Source organism: Narcine bancroftii, chromosome 3 (assembly GCF_036971445.1).
Source record: "Narcine bancroftii isolate sNarBan1 chromosome 3, sNarBan1.hap1, whole genome shotgun sequence".
NCBI lineage: Eukaryota > Metazoa > Chordata > Chondrichthyes > Torpediniformes > Narcinidae > Narcine > Narcine bancroftii.
In genome coordinates, this window is record NC_091471.1 from 357885279 (window position 1) to 357890908 (window position 5630).

Genomic DNA, 5630 nt, shown 5'->3' on the forward strand with positions numbered 1-5630 from the left:
CTGACTCCTGGTTCCCATGAGCCAGTCTCCAGCAGCTCGTGTGAGATCCCCCCCAACCATAATTTGCCCACAGCCAGGGTGGTTCCCTCACCCATCGAGCTCACCATCCCATAGGGATGGTGACAGGGAGTGTCACCCCCCCCCCCCAAGTTTCTAGTACACTGCGCCAGTCCCCTGCTACCCCAGAGTCTGCAACCCATCGAGGCCTCTGCCAAGAACAGGAGCCGCCATCGTGGGCACAAACCTCGTGGTTGTAGGATTTTATTTATAACACTGTTGGCTCCTTTAACAGGTCATTTAAAGCCTGGACGGAGCCATAGGCATTAGGACTGGCCAGTTGAACCCTTTGGAGCAGGGCTGTGTCTCCGGTCTTCTGGGTCCTCACCAGTGGCAGTACTGCTAATACAGCAGGTCTGGCAGTGCCGCTATTTTTTCATATTATAATAGATATTATAGTAGCAGAATGTTTGTGTGAATTTTTTTAAAAAATCAAGATTTACAAATTGTAACATTTCAAGGCACAATATTATCTTTTGTCACAAGTTGTTTCGAATTAACTGATCCCAATTCACATTGAGCGGTGGGTAAAGCCTTGTGTCTCCGTGCCCTTCAATAAGTTAAAGTGTAACTACTATACTGAGGTTCTTTCTTTGGCTTGGCTTCGCGGACGAAGATTTATGGAGGGGGTAAAAAGTCCACGTCAGCTGCAGGCTCGTTTGTGGCTGACAAGTCCGATGCGGGACAGGCAGACACGATTGCAGCGGTTGCAGGGGAAAATTGGTTGGTTGGGGTTGGGTGTTGGGTTTTTCCTCCTTTGCCTTTTGTCAGTGAGGTAGGGGAGGTTGCTGCCCGCCAAACTGTGAGGCGCCAAGATGCACGGTTTGAGGCGATATCAGCCCACTGGCGGTGGTCAATGTGGCAGGCAACAAGAGATTGCTTTAGGCAGTCCTTGTACCTTTTCTTTGGTGCACCTCTGTCACGGTGGCCAGTGGAGAGCTCGCCATATAACACGATCTTGGGAAGGCGATGGTCCTCCATTCTGGAGACGTGACCCATCCAGCGCAGCTGGATCTTCAGCAGCGTGGACTCGATGCTGTCGACCTCTGCCATCTCGAGTACTTCGACGTTAGGGATGTAAGCGCTCCAATGGATGTTGAGGATGGAGCGGAGACAACGCTGGTGGAAGCGTTCTAGGAGCCGTAGGTGGTGCCGGTAGAGGACCCATGATTCGGAGCCGAACAGGAGTGTGGGTATGACAACGGCTCTGTATACGCTTATCTTTGTGAGGTTTTTCAGTTGGTTGTTTTTCCAGACTCTTTTGTGTAGTCTTCCAAAGGCGCTATTTGCCTTGGCGAGTCTGTTGTCTATCTCATTGTCGATCCTTGCATCTGATGAAATGGTGCAGCCGAGATAGGTAAACTGGTTGACCGTTTTGAGTTTTGTGTGCCCGATGGAGATGTGGGGGGGCTGGTAGTCATGGTGGGGAGCTGGCTGATGGAGGACCTCAGTTTTCTTCAGGCTGACTTCCAGGCCAAACATTTTGGCAGTTTCCGCAAAGCAGGACGTCAAGCGCTGAAGAGCTGGCTCTGAATGGGCAACTAAAGCGGCATCGTCTGCAAAGAGTAGTTCACGGACAAGTTTCTCTTGTGTCTTGGTGTGAGCTTGCAGGCGCCTCAGATTGAAGAGACTGCCATCCGTGCGGTACCGGATGTAAACAGCGTCTTCATTGTTGGGGTCTTTCATGGCTTGGTTCAGCATCATGCTGAAGAAGATTGAAAAGAGGGTTGGTGCCAGAACACAGCCTTGCTTCACGCCATTGTTAATGGAGAAGGGTTCAGAGAGCTCATTGCTGTATCTGACCCGACCTTGTTGGTTTTCGTGCAGTTGGATAATCATGTTGAGGAACTTTGGGGGACATCCGATGCGCTCTAGTATTTGCCAAAGCCCTTTCCTGCTCACGGTGTCGAAGGCTTTGGTGAGGTCAACAAAGGTGACGTAGAGTCCTTTGTTTTGTTCTCTGCATTTTTCTTGGAGCTGTCTGAGGGCAAAGACCATGTCAGTAGTTCCTCTGTTTGCGCGAAAGCCGCACTGTGATTCTGGGAGAATATTCTCGGCGACACTAGGTATTATTCTATTTAGTAGAATCCTAGCGAAGATTTTGCCTGCAATGGAGAGCAACGTGATTCCCCTGTAGTTTGAGCAGTCTGATTTCTCGCCTTTGTTTTTGTACAGGGTGATGATGATGGCATCACGAAGATCCTGAGGCAGTTTACCTTGGTCCCAACAAAGCTTGAAAAACTCATGCAGTTTGGCATGCAGAGTTTTGCCGCCAGCCTTCCAGACTTCTGGGGGGATTCCATCCATACCTGCTGCTTTGCCACTTTTCAGTTGTTCGATTGCCTTATATGTCTCATCCAGGGTGGGAACCTCATCCAGCTCTAGCCTTAGGGGCTGTTGAGGGAGCTGGAGCAGGGCGGAATCTTGGACTGAGCGGTTGGCACTGAAAAGAGATTGGAAGTGTTCTGACCATCGGTTGAGGATGGAGATCTTGTCGCTGAGGAGGACTTTGCCGTCTGAGCTGCGCAGCGGGCTTTGGACTTGGGGTGAGGGGCCGTACACAGCCTTTAGAGCCTCGTAGAAACCCCTGAAGTCGCCAATGTCCGCGCTGAGCTGGGTTCGTTTGGCGAGGCTAGTCCACCACTCATTTTGGATCTCCCAGAGTTTGCGCTGAAGATGGCTGCATGCGCGACGGAAGGCTTGTTTCTTCTCTGGACAGGACGGCTTTGTAAGGTGAGCCTGGTGGGCAGCTCGCTTCTTTGCCAGCAGTTCCTGGATTTCCTGGCTGTTTTCGTCAAACCAGTCCTTGTTTTTCCTGGAGGAGAAGCCCAGTACCTCTTCAGTGGATTGCAGTATGGTAGTCTTCAACTGATCCCAGAGGGTTTCAGGGGACGGGTCCGTGAGGCGGGTTGCATCGTCGAGCTTTGCTTTGAGGTTTGCCTGGAAGTTTCCTCTCGCTTCGTCTGACTGCAGGTTTCCAACATTGAACCTCTTTCTGGGGGCTTTATTGTTCCTGGGCTTTGGTTTGAAGTGAAGGTTGAGCTTGCAGCGAACCAGCCGGTGGTCAGTGTGGGATTCTGCGCTAGGCATGACCCTGGTGTGGAGCACATCTCGTTTGTCACTTTCTCGCACCAGGATGTAGTCCAGGAGGTGCCAGTGTTTGGATCGGGGATGCATCCAGGTGGTCTTAAGGCTGTCCCTCTGCCCCGGTCCGGGCAAAGGGTAGACGGCGGCGGCCCCGATACGGGCAGGAGCAAGGGGGAGACGGCGGCCCCAGTCCGGGCACAGGGAGAGCAGCAGCGCCCCGGCCCCGGTCCGGGCAAAGGGTAGACGGCGGTGGCCCCGATACGGGCAGGAGCAAGGGGGAGACGGCGGCCCCGGCCTCGGTCGAGTGAGGCAGGCGGAGGCCCCGGTCCGGACAGGGAGTGGGAGGCAGCGGCCCCAGTCCAGGCACAGGGAGAGCAGCAGCGGCCCCGGCCCCGGTCCGGGCGAAGGGTAGACGGCGGCGGCCTCGATCCGGGCAGGAGCAAGGGGGAGACGGCGGCCCCGGCCTCGGTCGAGTGGGGCAGGGGGAGGCCCCGATCCGGGCAGAGAGTGGGAGGCGGCGGCCCCAGTCCAGGCACAGGGTGAGCTGCGGCGGCCTCGGCCCCGGTCCGGGCAGTATGGACCGACCTAGGAGGGGAGGCAGGCCCCTCCAGCCCGGGTAAGAAACCTGCATAGGAGAAGGCCACTCCGATATAAAACCTACGACCCATGGACCTCGCTGCCACGTCCCAGCTTGCTTGGCCACAGCACACGAACCATGGGTGTAAAGGGTGGGGCCAGTACTGCGCGCACTGCACTCCACCTAAAAGCTCCTTTGCGCAGGCCCGAGGACAGGTCCACGTCCTCCCCCTCCACGTCCTCCCCCTCCACGTCCTCCCCCTCCACGTCCTCCCCCTCCACGTCCTCCCCCTCCACGTCCTTCCCCTCCACGTCCTTCCCCTCCACGTCCTCTCCCTCCACGCCTTCTCCCTCAAAAGATGCTCACAAACTCAAGCTAGCATGCTGGAACATCAGAACCATGCTAGACAAGGCTGACAGCCACCGACCTGAACGTCGGTCTGCCCTCATTGCACATGAACTTCTCAGACTTGACATCGACATAGCCGTTCTCAGTGAAGTCCGCCTGGCAGATGTAGGCAGCCTCCAAGAACGCGGCGCGGGCTACACACTCTACTGGTCTGGCAAGCCTTCGGATGAACGACGCCTATCTGGTGTAGGCTTCATGGTCAAGAGCTTCATTGCCTCCAAACTCGAAAACCTTCCGACAGGCCTCTCGGACCGAATCATGTCCATGCGACTCCCCCTTCAGAACAAGCGTCACATCACCCTCATCTGTGTCTATGCTCCAACCCTCCAGGCGGAACCAGCAGAAAAGGACAAGTTCTACACCGACCTGCGCAACCTCATCCAACGCACCCCTACAGCCGACAAGGTTGCCATCCTGGGCGACTTCAACGCTCGTGTCGGCAAAGACTCAGAAACCTGGCCAGGAATCCTGGGCAAGCATGGCGTCGGCAAGTGCAACAACAATGGGCGCCTCCTGTTGGAGCTTTGCGCAGAACAGCGGCTTGTCATTACAAACACCCTATACTGAGGTTAAAGTAAGGCAAAATCGACTAAATGCCACCAGATAAAGTAGCTAATCCCCATTGCAGTTATACTTGTGTAGTTTGGCACCACGTTCTGTTGTGTTTTCTTTTCCCTGCTACAGTGCTATATTTGATTTAGATCAACTGACAATAATGAGTTGTCAGCGAAGCCCCCACTGTTGAGGTCAGTGCTAAATGAGGGATGAGGCTTATTGGAAACATATTCTGATTTGGAGTTGCAATCGTTTGAGTCCAAGAGATTAAATGTTCAGTCACATTCTTCCAGAGGAGAGTGACAATGAGATGAAAAAAAAGTGAGATGTTATTTACAGAATCACATAATCTGGGTGCTGAACGTACCCTTTCACACATCTGCAAATTGGCTAGTAGTTAAAACGTGACAGCACTTTAAAAATGTCTTCCCTGTTTTCAAATATTGGATGGCCATGCATGTGTCCTTCCAGTTAACCTTTGCTACTCCTACAATAACTTCTGCACAGTCTTGTTCAGTTGTGCAATAACAATGGCAACAAGTATAATGCGTTACACCAGGAATGCAAGTTTCTCATGAGCGTTAATGATGTTGGAGGCCATTGGGATCATCTGTTCTTTCCCAATTGTTATTGAGGATGGTGAGGAGCTGGCTTCCTGATCCACTGCAGAATCTTTCTTTGGCTTGGCTTCGCGGACGAAGATTTATGGAGGGGGTAAAAAGTCCACGTCAGCTGCAGGCTCGTTTGTGGCTGACCAGTCCGATGCGGGACAGGCAGACACGATTGCAGCGGTTGCAAGGGAAAATTGGTTGGTTGGGGTTGGGTGTTGGGTTTTTCCTCCTTTGCCTTTTGTCAGTGAGGTGGGCTCTGCGGTCTTCTTCAAAGGAGGCTGCTGCCCGCCAAACTGTGAGGTGCCAAGATGCACGGTTTGAGGCGTTATCAGCCC